Source organism: Phascolarctos cinereus, unplaced genomic scaffold (genome assembly GCF_003287225.1).
Source record: "Phascolarctos cinereus isolate Bilbo 61053 unplaced genomic scaffold, phaCin_HiC Scaffold_3;HRSCAF=262, whole genome shotgun sequence".
Lineage (NCBI taxonomy): Eukaryota > Metazoa > Chordata > Mammalia > Diprotodontia > Phascolarctidae > Phascolarctos > Phascolarctos cinereus.
Window position 1 is genome coordinate 244,996,390 of NW_027555736.1, and position 20,883 is coordinate 245,017,272.

At 41.1% G+C, this 20,883-nt stretch overlaps 1 protein-coding gene across 1 annotated transcript in view; it reads right to left on the reverse strand.

Moving 5' to 3' along the window:
- SPTB (spectrin beta, erythrocytic) overlaps positions 1-19,490 on the reverse strand; it is a 167,013-nt gene extending 147,523 nt beyond the window's left edge. Inside the window, 1 exon segment of the mRNA XM_021004711.2 lies at positions 19,275-19,490. The gene's annotated coding sequence lies outside the window, so the exon portion shown is untranslated.
- Between the last annotated feature and the right edge of the window lie 1,393 nt (positions 19,491-20,883).

The following is a 20,883-nucleotide window of genomic DNA, read 5'->3' on the forward strand; positions in this document are numbered from 1 at the left end:
CCTTTTGATTTTGTCACTTTTGCCAATAGCAAAGTCAAGAAAAAATGGCATTTATGACCTTTCAGATTAAACTTCAAAACCCTGCCATCTGAGGAGAAGAAACTGGCATGGAAGAAAGATTCCATCACAAAATTCTTTCCCCCTTCACTTCCTCAACTCATCCAATATTTTCACCAGAATCCCCTGATCTTGCTGCCAGCCGCTAACTGGTCATTTCTCAAGGGGCTTTTTTTAAGCAAGCTCAGTAACAAAATAAAAACTCCAAGATACTGGTAGGACTCTTGTTCTGCTAATAACTCTTGTGGCTCTGGACAAAGTCACTCCTCTCCTATCACAATATTTCTCTTCTACTATAAAGTGGGGTAGCAGCATTGCCCAGCCTACCTCTCAGGGAGTACCCATAAGGATTAGCTAAGAATAACAACAATAGCAAACTTTGAGAACTGAAAGCCAAAATGCTCACTAATCACCTCCCCAGGCAGAATGCAGCTGGAACACCACAGTGATTAAAGATTCCCAGGCTTTAGAAATTGAATTAAGGAGCAAAATACATAGAAACCTAGAAGTGTGTCAGTACTGGGGTTTGAAATTGCCTTTACTTGAAGATGGAACTCTGATAGACTCTGCTTACAGGGCAGATATTCTCTCTTTAACTAAACTAACTTCCTTAATGGTATCAGTGAGACAATTCCCCTCCCTGTCCAAGAGAATTTGCTGAGGGTCCTTGAGAGACCATGAGGATCATTGCCACTACAGAGTGCTAGCTGTAGTCTGGCTACTAACGTGACATGTAACACTGGACAAGCCGATCACATCAGTGTACAAGATATAAAGTTTTGAACTATCCGGGGTTTTTTCCTCTTGAGACTCAAAATAATACTAGAGTCTCTGTTAACTATAACACAGTGGATGGAGTGCTGGACTTGAAAGCAGAAAGACCCAAATTCAAATCTAGCCTTAGACACTTATTTGCTAGCTGTGTGACCCAGGGCAAATCACTTTACCTCTGCCTACCTCAGTTTTCTCAACAGCAAAATAGAGATAATAATAGCACCTACTCCCCTGGGTTGTCATAAGGACAAAAGAGATATTTATAAAATGCTTTATAAACCTTATAGCAGTGCTTCTTAAACTGTGAATCACGACCCCATTTGGGGTCACGAAAAATTTGGCAACAGTAAAAGGTTTCTGCATGCACAAAGACCAAAAATTAATTAAAAATCAAGCGCATAATGAACCTGAGGTGTTTCGGACAGCACTTGACCCGGTTACATCAAACAACTTCAGTGCAGCCTTGGTTCTAAATATAAAGTAAGCCCACTTTGCCCAGTACATGCCCGCAGGCCACACAACACCAGCAAATGCTGCCCAAAAGCAAAAAGGGGTCAGGAGTAGAAAATGTTTAAGAAGCCGTGCCTTATGTATGCCTACGTAAATGCTAGCTATTATTTACTATTATTATTATGATAACCCCCATTGTAGGGTTTGCTGAAACCTGTGTGGAAGAATGGAAAAACTGCCCAGGAACAAGCTCTCAGCCCTTTATTATTTCAGAACAGTACATGTGGAAATATCAAATACAACCTGCCCTTAACAAGCTATCAGTATTCATGGAATGATGTAAAAGAAAGAGAATCTACTGGGAGACAACATCGGGCTTCAAGTTGTGGCTCCACAACCGTGTTACCTTGGGTAAATCGCTTAATCTCGCCAAATCTCAGTGTTCTCACTTTTGCGATAAGGGGCCTGGACCAGATGATCTCGAGGTCTCACCTGGCTGGGCCTGAAGTTCTGTTTCTATGATAATTTAAAAGTGAAGGCACACACACACCACACACACACACACACACACACACACACACTCATTACAGCACACACTACTATTATTGTCCATCCTTCATTTTGGAAGAGGACCAATGTCATCATGGGATGTCTTGACTTTCTAGTGAAATGGATTTAAGTGAGGCAGAACTGCACAAAGTGCTTCATCCCTCATCCAGAGTCATTGAAGTTTAGCGGGAAGACAATATACAGGGTCAGTCCCTAAAAACACCTTGGTGAGTCTTTGTGACAATAAGTCATCCACAAAGAACATCACAGTCTAATTCTCAGCATGATGACACCACAGACTTGACAAAGAAGAATGACTACAAATGAAACTAAAGGAAACCCATGTTTTTCAGTTAAAAAAACAAAAAACAAAAACACAACTTTTGAGCCAGAAGGGACCTCAAGAGTTATTCAAGTCACTTTGCTCTCTTTACAGATTAGGAAATTGAGGTTTAGAAGAGTTAAGTGATGTAACCAAATCATGTACAAAGCTACTTGACCAAAAAAAAAAAAAGGCCAGAAGCCAGGTTTCCTGATAGCCTCTCCCATGACCTTTCTTTGATGCCTCATTGACTCTGAGTGTTTCTTTGCCTTGGTTTAGAAGCAGTGAAACATCATGGAATATTAAAATAAACTCTAGGCTGATCCCTAATCTGAGCCTTTCCACAAACTTGTCATATGACCACTGGTCAAGTCAATTGAACTCTCTATGTTTCATCCACCAAATCAGGGAATCTTGAACTAGATGGACTCTAGCCATCTCCCAGGTGTAACATCCTATGATTAGGTTTTCTGATACTATGAACATCCACAGGTCAAGAAACATGAATCAAGTTTAAGTTGCAATACACTTCAAGGGGGCATACAAATTCATGTATTGTAATTCTATTTTATTGAGTATAACAATAAGTAAACCATTTTCCAGATAATTTTTTGTTTTACGAAGGTTTTTACTGTAATGCTATCTGCCGAAACAAAATCTTATCCAAATAAAATATCTGGTCCTTTGTTTCTTTCTTTGTATCTCCAATGCTTAAGATTGTGCCTGGCACATGGAAAGCACTTAATAAATGCTCATTGGCTGACTGCTAACTAACTATGAGTCCTACAAATAGAATGGGATCAAAAAGACAATTGGTACATCTTCATAACATTTTAAAGAATAGACGGATGGAGCCAAAAAAATGGACATAACAGTTTCTTACTGGAAATGTGCGACCATCTCACATGGGCTAAAAATTAGCTACTGCACAGTAAACAAAAGTGTCAAAGCAGGTTGGGGGAAAGGCTGCAGGAGGCAGTGTTAAGCCTGTTTTTATTTAAAACCCTCAGTGGAAAGAAGTAGGGGAGTGTTGTGGCATATTTAATGCACTTTACAGATGAGACTGAATGCAAAGCATTCAGATACCAGAAAGGACACCACCAACACCAACACCACCTAGAGAGATTGGAAACATGAGAGGGAATAAAATGAGATCAAAGAGAGCTCACAGGCTTAGGGGTGGGAGGACTCGTTGGGGGAGGGGGAGAAGCAGAACATCCAAGACAGATAAGTGATGGGAGGGAGCCGCCTGGAAAGCACATAAAAGACCTAAGAAAGCCAGAAGGAATCTCGCAATAAGATACTGCATCAATTTCGAAAAGGGGTGGGGAGGATGAGAAGGAAAAAAGCCAATGCTATTTTGAGCCAAGTATGCCTCAGTATCAAAAGGTTGGTGATTGGGGCCCTGCCTGGGAGGAGGGGCTAACTTGGCCACAGCTGTGGAATTGGACTAAGTATCTGGTTGCTAACCGAGGCTCCCAGGAAATGTCTTTCCCTATCCAATCTGGCTGTAAGAGAGGCTCCCCAAGAGGATTTGAATAAGGAAGCCATGTAGATAGGCTTTCCACTTTCCCAATCACTCTGGTCTCAAATATAAGATTGGTCTCTCTTCCCTCTCCCTCTTATCACCTCCACATGAACAGGCTACCACCATTAACATTAAAAGAAGAGTTCAGCAGGGACCCTAAATGAAGGCTCATTGGGTTCCCACCTCTCCTCAAGGAGGGAAGTAGTGCTGATATAATATTAACACACACACACACACACACACACACACACACACACACACACACACACACACACACACTCCCCACCATCACCACCACCACCACCACATGAAACCATTTTGTACACTACTACCACATAAGAAATCCCTAGGAAAAAAAAAATCCTCACACTCCCCACCAGGGCAGGTCCTTGTGCTTCTGCTTTTCCCAGGAAGATGGCTTGGGGTAGGAGGCGCTTGACTTCCTAGCAAACAACTCTCTCGTTCATTAACACTGTACATCCAAGAGGAAATACTCCAGTGACATGAACCAACCAAAGAAAAAGCATTCACACCCAAAGAGCTTTCAGGAAACAAGATCCTTCCCTTATCCTTATCAACCAGAAGATTCATCTTACACCAACTCACTGAAAGTACCTCTTTGTTTTCCGGGAAGGTTTCACCACATTCTTTCCAGGCTTCTATAGAAAAGACAGTTGCCCCTAATTCTTCTCTTTCTTCAAAGACATGGACCATCTTCTCCACCCCACCCACCCCTTGTTTTAGGACAGGAGACTTAACAGTGTGTAAATGCCTCTAGAGAAAAAAGAGAAGAATGGAAGAATTATAGAACTTTTAGGCCAAAAAAGGCAGAGCCTGCTCCAGCCTTCCCATGGCTTCAAAGATGGTGCCAGCTCAAATTCTGCCACTAACAGAATTTCCTGAGGAGCCCTTCAAGATTGTCACAGCCAACTTTCCCTATGAAAGTACCCCACGGATTCAATATTGTGTGGGTGATGGCCTCTTAGCCAGGTCCAGGCCCACCGACATTTGAAAGTTACAGTTTGGACTATAACGACTTATCAATGACACTACCATCCTTGCTTATGTCCTGGCTTTCACGAAAATAATTTTTTCCTCCACCACCAATTCAGAAGAGTATAATTAGTAAGCAGACGACAAATCGGGTCTCAGAATTCTCATTCCCACTGAACAGTGTGACCTTGACAAAAAAATCATTCTCTCAATGACTCTGTAAATCAGATATGGAAACATCTACTACCAACCACTCTATTGGAAAGGTTTCAGAGGAGACCAGATGATGTCTGCAAAGTGCCATCATTACACTGTATTTATGGAATACTTATCTTCAGGAAGGTTAAATGATTTAAGAAGTTTCACATTTAAAATAAAAACTATTTTTATCCGAGCTTCCCTTTCCTAAGGAGGAATTTTTCAGTGCTAGAGTACACCTTCCATGCAAATGTCACTAGCTGAAGGTCAGTTAGTGACTAAGGATTAGACTGCAACTTTTCCTACCCTAGGAGACAATTCACTAGGCTAGTGGAAAGAAAACTGGCCTTGACATCATACCACCAGAGTTCACATTCTGGATCTGCCATTCTCTAACTCTGAACTTGAGCAAGTCACTTACTCTCCAGGCCTCAGTTTCTTTATCTATATTTGAATTGGACAAGATGGTCTCCTTCTAAATCTATGATCTTTAGAGTTTCCAATTCATCTTCTACCTCTCTTTTGGTAAGCTACACAAATTTTATAAGAATAAAACAGATGTTTACTGAGAGAAAAACTAAAGCAAGAATTAAATTAATCCTGGGTCATATACCAAAGCCCAAAACAGTGCATACTTACAAGCTAAAGTAGTACACATACTCCTTTAGGAAATATGTATTGAATCCTTGAGAACAGCTCTGCAAAACAAAGATTATCCCCTGTCCTTTTTTTTCCCTACTTGGATTGGGGGTACCTTGAAGAGAATTTTTTCTAATTTTTTTTCTGAGTAACTTTAAAAAGCATGGTAAATGTCTTCTGAGTCAGGAGCAGCATGAGTAGCTAGAGAGCCTGATACACTGAGGGTACAGTGCTATTACCTCCCCCACCACAAATCATAGCCCCAAAATGAGGTCCATGAAAAACTTAAAGCTGAACGTCCTGGACAGGCCAGAGTCGTTTTCTGGTCTCACAGTCAAAAGGACTTTATCCAGCTTCTGAAATGCAAACTACTTGTCTTCGCCTGAGAAACGAAATTCTCTGTAATTCACTCCAAACTAATGGTGTACTCTTAGATGCCAACAGCAGTCAGTAGAGGTTCTCCCTATCCCGATACTACAGCCCTATTTCTTCATACTCAACACGGAATAAAAGGTTCTGGTGTTGCCTCTGACTGCTCTACAAACTCCCTTATATCTGAACACTATACTATATAGGAGAAGGACAGGATTTTTTTTTTTGAGCATATGAAGGGCAGTCTGGCCTCTGTTTATTTTATGAGATCTTTGAAAGACAAAGCCACTGAAAAGGTTCACAATAGTTAACTACCTTGTGAAGAGATAGGGTGATATAGGGAAAAGAACACTGGCTCTGGCAGCAAAGGATCTGAGTTCAAATCCTGCCCCTGTCACTTCTACCTGACATCGATGCTATTCTAAATTAGGCTTTACGATATCGCTTATGCTAAGATATATACACAGACACTATTATCACTAGTGGAAGCCATATCTGTGTAATATCGTTTTTCAATGACTTCCTCACCACTCAGGGTCCTGTTGCCACAACAAAGTCCCTTTCCTCTTCCTCAATAAGCCTCATTACTTCTCTGAGGCTCACATCCATTTCACAGGGTTAACTTTGTCCCCCACCTCCTGGCTTCTTTCAAGTCTTAGCTAAAATCCCACCCGCAAGCAGCTTTTCCCAGCCTTCATTAATGCTAATGCCTTCCCTCTGAGATCACCTTCCATCCTGTTACTCAGTCGTGTTTGACTCTTCACGGAATGGTTTGCCATTTTCTTCTCCACCTTTACAGATGAGGAAACTGAGGCAAATAGGGTTAAGTGACTTGCCCAGGGTCACACAGTTATTAGTGTATAAGGCCAGATTTAAACTCAGGAAGAGGCCTGTCTTCTTGACTCCAGACCTGGTGCTGCATCCACTGCATCACCTACCTGCCCCTTCTACCTGTATATATCTTGCACATGTATGGTTATTTGCATGTGGTCTCCTCCGCTTCTTGAGGGCAGAGACCATTTGTATCTTTCTCTATATCCCCAGAATTTAGCACAGTGCCTGGCACATCGTAACCTCTTCCTTAATAAATGCTTGTTTACTGACTGACCTTATCTTCTTCCCTTCCTCATCTCTCTCAATACCTTCCCAAGAGCCTCTGAGGTCCCTTTCAAAGCCAAGTGCAGTATCCCAAACTCCTACGCATTTCTAAAGAGGCCTAATAGCCCCATTCTGGCTGCTTCTGGAAGCTGAACAAGAGCTTCTGTCAATCACTGGGCAGAGAAAAGGGGTGAAAGAGAGGAGAGAGGTTGGATTGCAGTGGGAGTGTGTGCATGAGAGAGAGTTTTGTTGAGGAAACAAAAAATAGTGAAAGGCCTGAGCAAGCAGTATCCTAAAGTCCTATCACTGGTGAAACTGACTTTTTATAAGGGTGGAATAGAAAACAAGGGCACGAAGAAATGAACCAATGCTTCCTTGACCATTTACAAAGTGTTTTCTACCTTGAAACATGTTAAGGAAAACATAAGTGAAATATGTTCAGGAAAAAAAAATCTGTACATAGCGATTTTGAGGATTTTCTTTCTCTGAGCCCCACGCATCCTTGGCTACTATTATGAAACGAGCTCAGGAGTATCACCCAGAACACCCACTACAATAGCATTTCATTCCAGGGGTCATTATGAAACAAACATTCATTCAAAAATCAGGTGGAAAGATCTCAATCTGGATGTATACAACTAATTATTTGAGGACATAGTTTTATCATCAGTCGCAGCCTAATGTTGGCTATTTTTTAAATCCTAAAACACGAAAACAATAATTAAATGTTGATAAAAGAGGGTTTAGTTTCACAGAGCACAAAGGTTGTCCAAAAAATGTAAATTTCAGTAGAGTGCCCTAAATTCCTGTGGATATTTATTTTTAATCTTCTACAAGGAAAGTATTTGGGGGATATTCTTAGTCCTGTATATTCTTGGAAGCTCCAGTTAGAATACTAGATAGTATTAACCATCATTATTTAAATCAGCTGTAAAATTTTTGTTCAAAGTAGGCTCCAGAACACTTTAACAATTAACCCCACTGTCTGGCACAAGAAGTGTAAAGTATAATATATATGAGTTCAAGGTATAATATAAATGGGGGCATACTGATTGCTACTCTGATAATATCCAAACCAATAAAAATAAAGCTTAAAAGCCATCTAAAAATGAAAGCAAGTTATGTGGTATATACCTTTACCGTAACAAAGCTAGATTTTGTACTTTAAACAAACAAACAAGCATTTATTAAGTGCCTAACATGTGCCATGTATTGTGTAAAGTGCTGGGGATACAGAGTCGGTAAGTCAACATTTATTAAGTGCTTACAATGTTACAGGCTCTATGCTAAGGAGTAGGGTTACAAAGAAAGGCAAAAAATCTCTGCCTTTTAAGGAGCTCACAATCTAATGAAGGGGACAACATACAAACAAACCATCTACAAGATAAATTGGAGATAATTAACAGAGGGAAGGCACCAACATTAAGGAGAATCAGGAAAAGATTCTTATAGAAGGTAGGACTTTTTCTGGGACCTGAAAGAAGCCAGGGAAGCCAGGAGGCAGAATGTGAGAGGAAAGGATTACAAGGATGGAGGAAGCTAGGGACAATGCATGGAGTCAGGATATGGAACTACCTGTGTGCGGAACAGAAAGGAGATCAGTGTTTCTGGACTGCTGAGTTATGTGGGGGTGACTAAGGTATAAGAAGACTGGAAAGGCAGGGGTGGGCTAGGTTATGAAGGATTTTGAATGCCAAAGAGAGGATTTCCTACTTGATCCTGGAGGGGAGTATGGAGAAAGACTTGAGGCAGTGAGATAAACCAGCAGGCTACTGGCAACAATCCAGGTGCGAGGTGCTGAAGGCCTCCATCAAGCTGGTGGCAGAGTCAGAGGAGAGAAGAGAGTATATACAAGAGATAATATGAAGCTAAATTTGTTTGGCAACAAATTAGTTGGGGTGGAGGGGTGGGGATGAGAACGAGACGGAGAAGTAGAGGATGACAGCTAGGTTGGACAGCAACTGGTAAGTTAGGAAGAGGTAAGGGTTTAGGTGGGAAAAAAGTATAAGTTCAATTTTGGGGATTCTAAGTTTAAGATGTCTTTAGGACATACAGATCAAGATGTCCAGGTGGAGATGCAAGACTGGAAGAGATCAGGAGAATGGTTAAGGCTGGATAAGTAGATTTGAGAATTAGTATAGAAAATAATCCTTGGGAGTTAATCTTAGGGTCCTCACAGTCTATTTCACTTCCAAATTAAAGTCCATTGTCAATATGCAAGATATATCTAATCTTTGTTTCTATGGTACTAACCATCACAGGTATATTTGCAAAGAAATGTATATAATGATGATTATATTGAAGAGTCCTCATTAATATAAATTACATATTAATGAGGAAGGAGTACTTTTAAAAACAAAACAAAAAAGCTAATAATTACAAGGTTGTGCTGGCTTCTTGGACTCTTCATAATTCCTATGTACCTTTCCCCACCCCACTAGTGAGCTCAGGAGCAAAAGGCTGTTCATGTAAATATTCCAGAATGAACTTACAAATATTCATTGTCTACTATGTGCTTTACTCTATAGGACACATAAAGAAGTAATGTAAAAATCACACAGCTGTTGTCTTCAAGGAGCTTATTTCAGGACACCAGATAGACACATTAAAAAGTTAAACATTTTGATGGGCTCAGACCTGTGATTTCTTCATTGGTGTAGGGAACTCTTGGTGTGGAAACCCTCTCCAATGAAGTGTAGCAACTTATCTGTAATTTATGATCTTAATGATTTGCCTCATGTAAAAGGAGCTAAGTTACATGTCCAAGATCAGAGATATTATGTGTCAGAAGCAGAATTTGAAACTAGGTCTTTCTTGGCATGTAATAAATGCCTTCCATTTATTACTATGCTTCTAATTACTATGATTCAAAATTGCAATTCTTGAAATAGGAAGAATCACATGATACATATGATATATGATATGACATGGTATGATACATGGGAGATGACAGGAGATAAAAGGAAACGAGATCTATGATAGGATATAATGTAATATGATATGATAAATTACATATGATATGTAACAGTGACAAAAAGTGCTCTAAGGACTTCAGAGAAGGAAGATCTATGGGCTAGAGCACATAGAAAAAGCTTCACAAAAAAGATAAGATATGTGTGCTTTATAGTAAAAAACAAACAAACAACCAAAACACAAACCTCCACACCAAATATGAATGGAACATATCCATAACCAAAACTTACCAGACAACCACTGGATCAGTAGAAAATTATAATGATATACCATACCAATTTTTAAAACAACCTAAGCTGATGAAATTTCAATCCTATGAAATACATACATATATTTCATATATGTATATGAATATATATTTTCATGGATTCATATATATATGTATAAATATATAGGCTAAAAACACGAAAGAAGGTAAAAACTCTCAGCAGCAGATTCAAAACATTTCTAAGATTTGTTTTTGCTCAAACCTAAATCTCATCCCTGCAGCATCTTAATCTGAACTTTCTGGCATAGGTGTTGTGAGAATGAATTTAGGTGGCATAGTGGATAGAGTACCAGCCATGGAGTCAGGAGGACCTAAGTTCAAATCTGGCCTCAGACACTTGATACTTCCTAGCTGTGTGACCCTAGGCAAGTCATTGAACCCCGACTGTCTCACAAAAAAAAAATTTAAATGAAAAAAAAGTTACTGTGACAATTTACTTCAATTCTAATCACAAGTATTCCATATGGGTAACATTAGTACTGGCATTTCAGAGAGTTTTTGTTATATTTATTAATATAATGGTCATCACTTTTGTTATTCTATATTTCCAAAGTTTGGTGAAAAAATGTTCTCCGAATTTCCTCTATTTCTAAAAGGCAACATGATAAAAACTGCCTTAGAGTCTGGAAGAACTGGATTCAGATTCTACTTCTGACACATAACCAATTGGTTGCCCATATTCACTATCACTCAACCTCTCAGTGCCCCCAGGCAACTCTCTAAAACCAGAAATCACACAAGAGTTTCATTAAAGGAGGAAGTTTCCATGCCAGAAGTTCCCTATACCAATGAAATCACAAGTCCAGAGCAGGGCTCTACTTTATAATGATGCACAGTAGCTATCTAAACCAAGGTTTTGCTGATGCACATGTAAGTACTAGACACAGACTCCTTCAAAATAAGAGAACGCCCACTTATCTACCCCTTCTATTCACATCCCCCATCCCACTCCCAACAAAATGAAGTATTTGTGACATTTTGTTTCATTTTTCTGCTCATTTAGAATTTGATGAGTATCCTGCCTGCCTGCATTCTCAAGATTTAAAATGACCACAAGCAGAGTTTGATAGACCAAAAAGATAACTAGCCAGATATTATTTCTTCTCACTGCACACCAACTTTCCGATTAATGAAACAACAACCACTGAACCGCGTGTAATACTTCCTGTCTTAGTTTTCCAATCAATAAACACCCAAACTCAATCTTGCTTTATTTTATGACAGCTGATAGGAATGTCATGTGGTAATAAGACAGAAGACTTCAAAATTTAAAAAAAGCAAAGAGATATCGTATTTTCCCCTTCTGCAACTTAAAGATAATATAGAAAGAAATTTAAGTACTAACATCAAGCAAAAACACATCTTCACCTGCACATCTAATGCTCTGTACCAAAACAAACAGATATCATGAATCGTCCCCAACAGAACAATCCCTTTTCAGTGTATTCAAGTAAAAAGTCTACATAAATGATTCCATTCCATGTCAACTCCTCAGCAAAAATTTCAATTTTTAATAAAATTTCACAGGTTCCCCAATGGGAATCAAGAATCCAGAAGCTCATGATCGGGATGATTCAGGGAAAAGAGAGTCAAGAAACAACCCTCCTAAAATATAAGCTTATATTCAGCAGAATGTAAGCTCCTTGAGGGCAGACATTGTTCTTTGCTTTTATCTTTGTAGCCACAAAGCCTAGTAAAGTGTATTACAGGTGCTTAATATTGATTTACTTAAATTGTATGTAACATTATATAAAGGCCCCACCTGTGACCTAGAGGTCACATGAGCAAAGGACTAACATGCATCCATGGCGATATCATTCACGCATTCACAGGGCCACGTTTGCATTCGAGAGGTAAATTAAAGAGAAATCTCTGAACTCTACCCACTCAAATGAAACCAACTAAACTCTATCTAAATGTGTCACTGAAGACAGAAAAAAAACCACAACTTCGACCTTGCTGGACCCATAATAAGAAATTAACAACAGTAAGTCTGGGATGGGCTAAAACAACAAAACTTCATTGAATGGATGAATTTATACTTAGGTACCAGACAGGCAGCCAATCTCAGGCAAGTGTTTTTTTACCCATCTGAGAGGTGGCTCATTCCTCAAATGCTTTTAGGCAACAGAGAAGAGCTGAGCATAGGGGCAGAACATCTGATCAGTTTCCTATTATGCCTCTGATAGATCTTCTCAGTCTCTCTTATTCCACTTACATGGCTGTGAATTCCCAGATCAGACACACTATATCCAAATTTAAGTACAAAAATATATTTTAAAGACAACTACAAATTATTTTCACCTTATTCATGTTTTTGATATCCAAGTCTCTGTTCCCCTTCGTTTATGTGGGAAACCTAGAGTTGAGAGTATTGAAAGTAACTACTCTTCTGGAGACAACTAGATACTTTATTATTTTTAAAGATAATAGATAATCTGATGGAAGTTAATAGCATCCAGATGTGACTTCTGCTACTCTTTTTTTAAAACGATATTATATACAAGAGATTTGTTTGATTGTTAACTACCCAGAAAATTGCATTTTAGGACTAGACTGCAGAAATGCAAAGTGATAATGAAACACTACGATGGAGCCAAAGAAATCTATATTATGATCAGGGGGGAAAAAGGAAGTGAAATTTTGTCCCTCCAAAAACAAATAAGGAAACATTTCTTTCTCCTTTGAATAGACAGTTGAGGTATTATAGGCTCAAAATGCTGCATAGATTGTCAGATGTGGTCACTTAGCTGGCTTTGCTGAACTGTTTTTCTGTTACAAAAGAGACTCATGAAGGGCGAGGTACGTGTCCAGAAATTAAGGAAAGGTATTAGTAATTTTTAAATTTTTAAAAAGAGAGAAAGGGAAAAGGAGATGGAGAAGAAGAGGGAGAGAGGAAGAAGAAGAAAATGAAGGCTAGGAGAGGAAAGAGGGAGTGATGGAAAAGAGAGTGATGGAGGAGAAAGAAGGATTGATGGGGAGGAAAGAGAGTGATAGGGAAAGAAAAAGGAACTCATGGGGAGGAAAAAGAAGAAGAGAAGAGGGAGGGGAATGAAGAAAGAGAAAAGGAGCAACAATGTCAGGAATGTGCACTGATCATTTATATTTGCAGCCAAGAGAACCAGGAAGAGGAATGTAAGAAGATGATATCGGAATGTCGTAAGTGGACAAGATGGTTCTGCAAGGGAACATTCCTGTACACTTTGGGTTTTAAAATAGTTCATGAGTTGTAAGACTAGGAATCCCCTGGTGAATGGTATGTAGCTGAGACTGGCTGACACTGGAAAGTACCTCAGGTATTCTGCCTAAGGACTAAGAAATAAGAATAGAAAAAGGGAAAAACGTAACAGAACATTTTATATTTACACAACAATAATCACTAAATACTTACTTGAGCCAGTTCATTAATTCAACAAACATTTAAGCCCCTACTATGTGCAAAGCACTGTGCTAGGAATAAGGAATATGTAGTTTCAATACCATACAGCCTAGCAAAGGGTAAGATGCAAATACATAAAACTATAATAAAACTATTACATGGTAAGTGTCTTAGGGAGGTAAAAAAATAATATTACGAGAGATCCAGATAGGAAAGTCATTAACTAGAGGAATTCAAAAGAGTCTTCCTGAAAAGTGATATTTGAGTTGAGACCTAGAAAATAGGTGGGAATTCAACAGAAAAAAAAATGGGGCTGAAGGACATTTCAGTCACATGAGAGTGCAGAGTGTGTTCAGAGTAGGGAAGCAGAGAATTCCTGTTTGCCTGGAGCACAGAGTATATAGAAAAGATTAAATGAGGCTGGAAATTGTGGAGGACCAATCAGAGGAAAGTGAACTTTATATACCAAGCAATAGGGATTCATGAAAGATTTTCATCAGAGAAGTGACATGGACAGATCTATGCATTAAAAAAAAAAAAAGATCATTCTGGCAGCAGCATAGCAAATGAATCATTAAGCATCTATTATGTGCCTCATATAGTAGATGCTTAACGAATGCTTATTGAATTAAGTTCCCCCATCTGTAAAATGGTTGGACTAGAGGATTAAGAAGTGCTAAGGGGTCGAGGTGGAAAAAGTTTAAGAAAGCCTGGACTAGGCGACATCTGAGGTACCTTCCACCTCTAGAGCTATTATCCTATCATTGGAAGGGGAAAGAATGGAATAGGTTGCAATAATTCAGTTAGATAGTAATAAAGACCTATAATAAGGTGGTAGTAATGGTAATAGAAAGGCTAGAATGGAAGACAGAAAACTTTCATGACAGATTACCCATGACTTGGTAATTGATTATCTATGAAAAGTGAGGGAGAAAATTTTGAATATGGGAGGCCAGGTAATTGGTGGTAACATCCATAGAGATGGTGTGGTCGGGAGGAGGAACAGGGGTAAAGAGAAATAAGCTCAGTTTAGGACAAGCTTAGTTTTAGGCACTGGTGAGATAGCCATATAGATATATTGCAAACAACGGGGGACAGGGGTCTCGAGCTTATACATAAATAGATTTAAGAGTCAACAGCCTAGAGCCACTAGTTGAAGCTTTTGAGGTGAATTAGTTCACCATGGGAGTATAGAGAGGGATGAGAATAGGACAGAGGACAGGTCCCTGAGGAGCATCTGCATTAAGATACCAGAAAGATCACAAGGAGCCAACAAAGAGGACAAAAGAGCAGAGAGGCCAAAAACCAAGAGAATGTGGTAATCTCTAAAGGTAGAGGAGAGGGAGTTTCTAATAGGAAAGGGGAGGGGGGCTAAACAACGTCAAAAGCTGCAAAGCGGTGAATGAGGCTAAGAACCAGAAAAAGTCCAATGGAGGAAAACGCATTGCGTAATTGTCTTTGATTGATTGGGAAGCAAAAGTTCTGAGTTCAATTCTGGCTCTCCTTACTCATTTACCTATACAACCTTGACAAATGACAACCTCCCTGGACCTTGGTTTCCTCATTTTAAAAAAAATTTTATTTATTTTTTTAAGGCAGTTGGGGTTAAGTGACTTGCCCAGGGTCACACAGCTAGGAAGTGTCAAGTGTTTGGTATGAGACCGGATTTGAACTCAGGTCCTCCTGACTCCAGGGCCAATGTTCTATCCACTATGCCACCTAGGTGCCCCTCCTCATTTTTTTAAATGAAAAGAGTTGGACTATATGATCTCTATGGTTCCTTATCAAATCAAATCTTATGATCCTATGATTTAGCAATTAGGAAGTCACTGATAAGCTCTTTCAACGAGCAATAGAGGCAGAAGCCAGTTTGCAAGAGGCTGGAGAAAGAATGAATGGTAAAGAAATGAAGAAACCTAAGATACAAAACTTTTTCAATTAAGTTTAGCAGTGAAGAGAAATGGGCGCTGATATACTGGAAGGGTTAATGGAAGGATATTTTTGTATTGGTCATGGCTGAGAGTGTTTGTTAACAGAGGTAAAGGGGCCAATAGAAGACAAGATGGAAAGAGATCAAGAACACAGGTACAGGAATTATTCTAAATAAGGAATAAGGGTTACATATCCTGCTCATAGAGGGAAGGAGCAAAAATGTATAAAGAAGCTGAAAAGCTTTGAGCAGCAAAGAAAGGTTTACTATTCTGCTAGCAGACCTTCCCAAATTCTTCCCCTCCCTTGACCCTAGCATTGCAAAAGGAGAATGCCTCATTCCTCTAGTGTGACAGCTGTCACAGGAAAGAACCATCTTTGTCATATGGCCAGGAGGTTTTAGGTTCCAATTCTGACACCCAGATCTCATGTCCCTTAATTTTTCTATCTCAATTTCCTTGTTTTTAAAGGCTAGGGGACATCATTCAGAAATCAGGAAAGTATTTTGAGACAAAATACAATTTTCTGATTCCTGATGTTTTTTCTGCCCTTATGTACACATACCTCACTGTCTTTCCTCAGAGAATCAAATTTCCCACCACAGTTCTTACTCCTGGTGCTTTCAAATAAATTTGAAAATGATGGACCATAAATTTGAGGCTACAGGAAAACATTAATAGAAATTATGTGTGTGTGTGTATATATATATATGTACGTATATATATATATATATGTATGTATGTATACACACACACATACATATATATAGAAATATATATGTATGTATACACACACACACCCCCACCTATATCTTGGGTCACTTTTAGCCTCTCTGAATTTTGGGTCTTAGGCCACAGAAAGCACCAAGTACAGTTATGATTTGGGGGGGAGGTTAGTGGAGTTCTGTGTAGAACATACACACACACACCCCCAAAACACAACCACTTCAAAAGTTGTTTGGTGGTTAAGTTTGGGTTAAGACAGGGATCCCAAAGACTAATACATTTTTTTGCACACTACTCTTTCACAAACACACACACACCCCTCTATGCTATGCCTCATCTGATTTGAAACACCTCAAGAGAGTATTACACACTAACTACAACTATATAAAAATGCATATAAATTATCAAAACTGGAAGGAAATTTAGAAAGATATGAAGTTCAGAGTTGAATAATCATTATGTGTCCTCCTCCCTCCATGAAACTGATTTAACTTCTTAATCCTAAAAAGATTCATAGTGCTCATTACGGCAAAAGTAGAAGATGTGCCCTCTCTCTTCTTACCAGGAAGAAAAGAAACCTCAGTGTTTTGGCCTGGCAAAGTTTCAGGAAGCAATCATGGAGGCAGGAAAGATATGGGCTAGAATTATATACCAGCCGTGAATAGTCAGAAGCATAGTCACACAAATTATCAACTAAAAGCTGTCCTAATTTTTTTTTTAAAAAAAAAAGCTATTTTAAGGTCTCTAAAGAAAAATCTACCTGAGACTTTGGACTAGATGACCTCTAGGATCTCACCCAGCCCTTAAAAAGGACAAACAACAACAAAATTCTAAGCGTTTTCCACAGCCTTCCAATCCCTTTGTTCAAGTGCACTATCAAACCTTCCTAACTATTTCCAGGTTTTCCCCTCCCCCCCAAAAAAATCTATGTTGTAACTGCTGTCTACACTGGTATAGGTGTGTCCTTGAAGCATCAACCCTCTCTTTAATTGACTGAGGCTTAAAATTTCTTAGCATGTTATCAGAATCACCCTTCCCAGCCAGCCAACACTTTTCAACCTATACTGACCAAGATACAGAATCTGAACCAGGGGCCTAGAAATGGAAAATTCTGAAACCAAGGACCCATCCTATAGCCAAGTTCCAAATACCTGAAACATGTACAAAAAACTATAAATATCTCAACCCTTGAACTTCACCTACAACCTAAGTAAACCGGCCTGCTTCCTGTTTTTTTTCTTTGTTTGTTTGCTGAAATCATTATGGCACTATAGAATTTAGATCTAGAAGGGGCCTTAGAGGTCATCCAGATCACTACCCCCTCCCCATTTTATATGTGAGAAAATTGAAGCCCAGAAAAGTGAAATTTATGTGCCCAAGGTCACACAGGTAGTGTCAGACCTGGCATCTAAGCTTCTTGATTCCAGTTTTATTAAGCTTTTGACTATGCCTCAATGTCTCTGTATTAGTAAAGAAATTGTGGTCTTTGGATTGAAAGTTCCTTGACTAAGGTAAAGCAGAAAACAGCACAGGTCTGGAAGACAGATCACCTAGGTTCAAGTAGCCCCTTAATGACATGTGACCTAACCTCTCAAAGTCCCAATTTCCTCACGTGTAAAATGGGGATGATTATACTTATCTCACAAGTCGTTGTGAAGATAATATATATGGTATGTAAAATATCAATGGAATATATAAATGCATGCTATTATTGCTGTTATCGCATCAGTGAAGGATCCTTGAATACCACCAAGAAATACCTCTGAAGCCCAGAGGTGTCTGGTGCAGAATTAAGAAATCACACCAGAGAAATCTCGATTTGTAGCCCGTTAGTTAGCTTTTGTCAGTTAGGTGCCACCCACGGCACATTCCTTAGAAAGCAAAGAATAAAACCCTGACTCTGGAAAAGAACTGTTACAGCTCAGGGCTGACTGACAGCCTCCCTATGTCCCCACTTAAGCTTTAATGAGAGTTCTCAGTATGCAAATATTGTCACCTCCCCCCCCAATAATGTCTGTAACATCTAAAATTTACACGTTCAGAAACAGTGGCTCCTTTTCATTTGACTTCAGCAACAGTTAAGTGCATTATTATTAACTCCCAGCACTTAGAATTGTTCACTCCAAACAGAAGCTTCGTTATTAATAGGCTATAAATCAAGGCCCTACCTGAAACTCGTTGTCACGGAAACTGTAACTTTAACCCTCCTCCACTCTGCTCCCCTCACCACCCACCAACCCCAAGATCCTGGGAGCTCTGCACTGTTCGTACCTAAGTTCTCGTTATTTCTCCGACTTTCTGCTATTTGTCTGGGTCAAGTCCTGGTCGGGGAGATGCAAATCGCAAGTATCTCCTGAGAGGTGCGTATTCTTTTAGGAAGAGTCGGGAGCTGGAGTAGGTGCAGAAGGGCTAGGGAGAACCAGTTGGTCAGGAGCCTTTTCCCTCTCCCGCTGCAGCCAGCCATGCACAGAGTGTGGTGCCCCCCAGGGCCTGCCACCCTATTACACTGTTCTCTCTTTACTGGGCGTCCTACGGTCCGGGAAGCGGGAATGCTAAGTTACACAGAAGCGGAGCTAATTGGCCCCAAGAGGATGAAAGCGGGGCGGGGGCAGGCAAGGAAGGGTCGGCAAAAGGGACTAGGAGGGTAGCTCGGAGGTTAGTGAGCACACAAAACACAACCCCGCCCGGGCTCCGGAGACTGCGAAGGACCCGCACCCAGACTGTGCCCTTCCCAGCTCCTCCCGCCCAGGGCTGTTAGACTCCAGGATCTGCGTCTCCAAAGCGCCTGGCTTGCTGGGAACCTCGGAAGCCCGTACCTCTCCCTGCACCCCAGGCTATTCGATGGAGCCACTGCCTCTGCCGCCCACGAGCCCCGGGCTCCGTCCCCCCCCCACTCCTTCCTTCAGGCCCCCAACGTTCCCGTCACGCGCCCCCATCGGGCCACAGCCCCGCGCGTTGCTTCCTCGCGCAATGGACTCCTCCTCCCGGGCTTCTAGTTCGTCCCTCCCAGTACTCCTCACCTGCACTTGGGCTGAAACTGCAGCCACCTAGAGCCCGGAGCAACAGCGGGGCAACTGGGGCGCAGAGGGAGGAGGGCAGCGCGGGGCTCCTGGCACAGCGGCCGCCGGGCGCCTGGTGCTGCCGAGCCACAGACCCGCCCAGAGATATAAATAACATTATCTGAGGAGGGACATTCCTGCCGGGGGACATCGCTGCTGCCGGGACCAGATAGTCCCGCGGTGGGGGCGGAGGAGGCGGAGCCACAGGCTCCCGCAGCGCAAGGCCCGGCCCCCGCCTACCCCCACCCACACCCGCCAATCACCCTCGCGAGGCCCCCGGGAGCACCTGCCTGGCCACGGTTTGGCCTCCCTCCTCCTCCCTCCCCTCCGGGATCCTAGGCCCTCCTTTAGGCCACCGACCCTTCCTCGCCTCTGGCCTCCAGCCTTGCATTTGAGTTGGGAGCGGGCAGAGCTTGAGAGAACCGCAGCGCTCGCATCCTTTCCACACATCCACCAACCGCGCGCTAGCCGTTCCCAAGAAGAGCCCCCTGCGGCGGGGAAAGATTGGGCTCCCTTGTTTGGGGCCTAATTCCTACGAGCCCTTGCCTAGACAGGGAAACTATGCAACCTTTCCTTCCCTTACTTATAATCCAGTTGCATTTAAAAAAAAAAGTGACTTCTCTGCTCCCTCAAACCAGGCACTTGCTCCCTGACAGTTCTTGGCCCAGCATGGCAGCTGAGTAAGGATACCCTGGGATTGGCCGCTTCTTCTGTGTTTTGTTATTTTTTGTTTTCCAAACCACTGGGGCTGATTTCTCTGGGGCAATAGAATCTTGGTGTTAAGGAGGTACCTGGAGTCATTGACCCAGAGGCAATCTAGCTATCCTTTGTCCTTCCCTAGCTCAGAGGCGGGAAAAGGCTCAGTGTTACTGTGTCTATGCAAACCTGATGTATTTGGGAGAACCGTGCCATGCTGCCAATGCAAAGCCTGCAATCCCGTAGTGATCACACAGTGCAATGACGATAATCAACAGACATGCACCACAGGCGACTCCTGGCTGGCTGGCTCCTGGTCTGAGAACGGGATCTGATGCTTCATAAAAACTCAATTCTGCTCCTAGGGTTTGGTAGGAAAGGGCCAGACAGCTAGAGGAGAAACTAGAGCAGTAGATGCTGTCAAAGCAGACAGAGAAGAGCCTGCAATAGATTGAGACCAAGAGGAGAGGTCTCAAAGCCTGCCTTAGTAAAGTCACGATTTTCTATGCTTAATGTATCAGGACCTCAGGAGCTCAAAAGATGTTTGTTGATAAGGCTTAGCATGCATTACCCCATTGTCCCTTTCACCTCGATTCCTCTACACCTGAGCCCAAGAATGGTTTCTCACTTTCCCTGTCACTTTGACTTGAGAATCACAGGTATTATAAGAATTGGCAGTTGAGACGAAAAGCGTATGCTTATTGAAGAGTTTTAGCTATTACAAAGTCCTCCCAGTATTCACGATAGAACATAGACCAATCTGAGTTATTTACTTGAGTGCAATTATGCTGTTTTCCAACCTTCCTCAGGGAAAAGCGTCTTACCAATCAATGAACAAGCACTTACAGATTTCAGAACTGTAGCGAGATCCTGA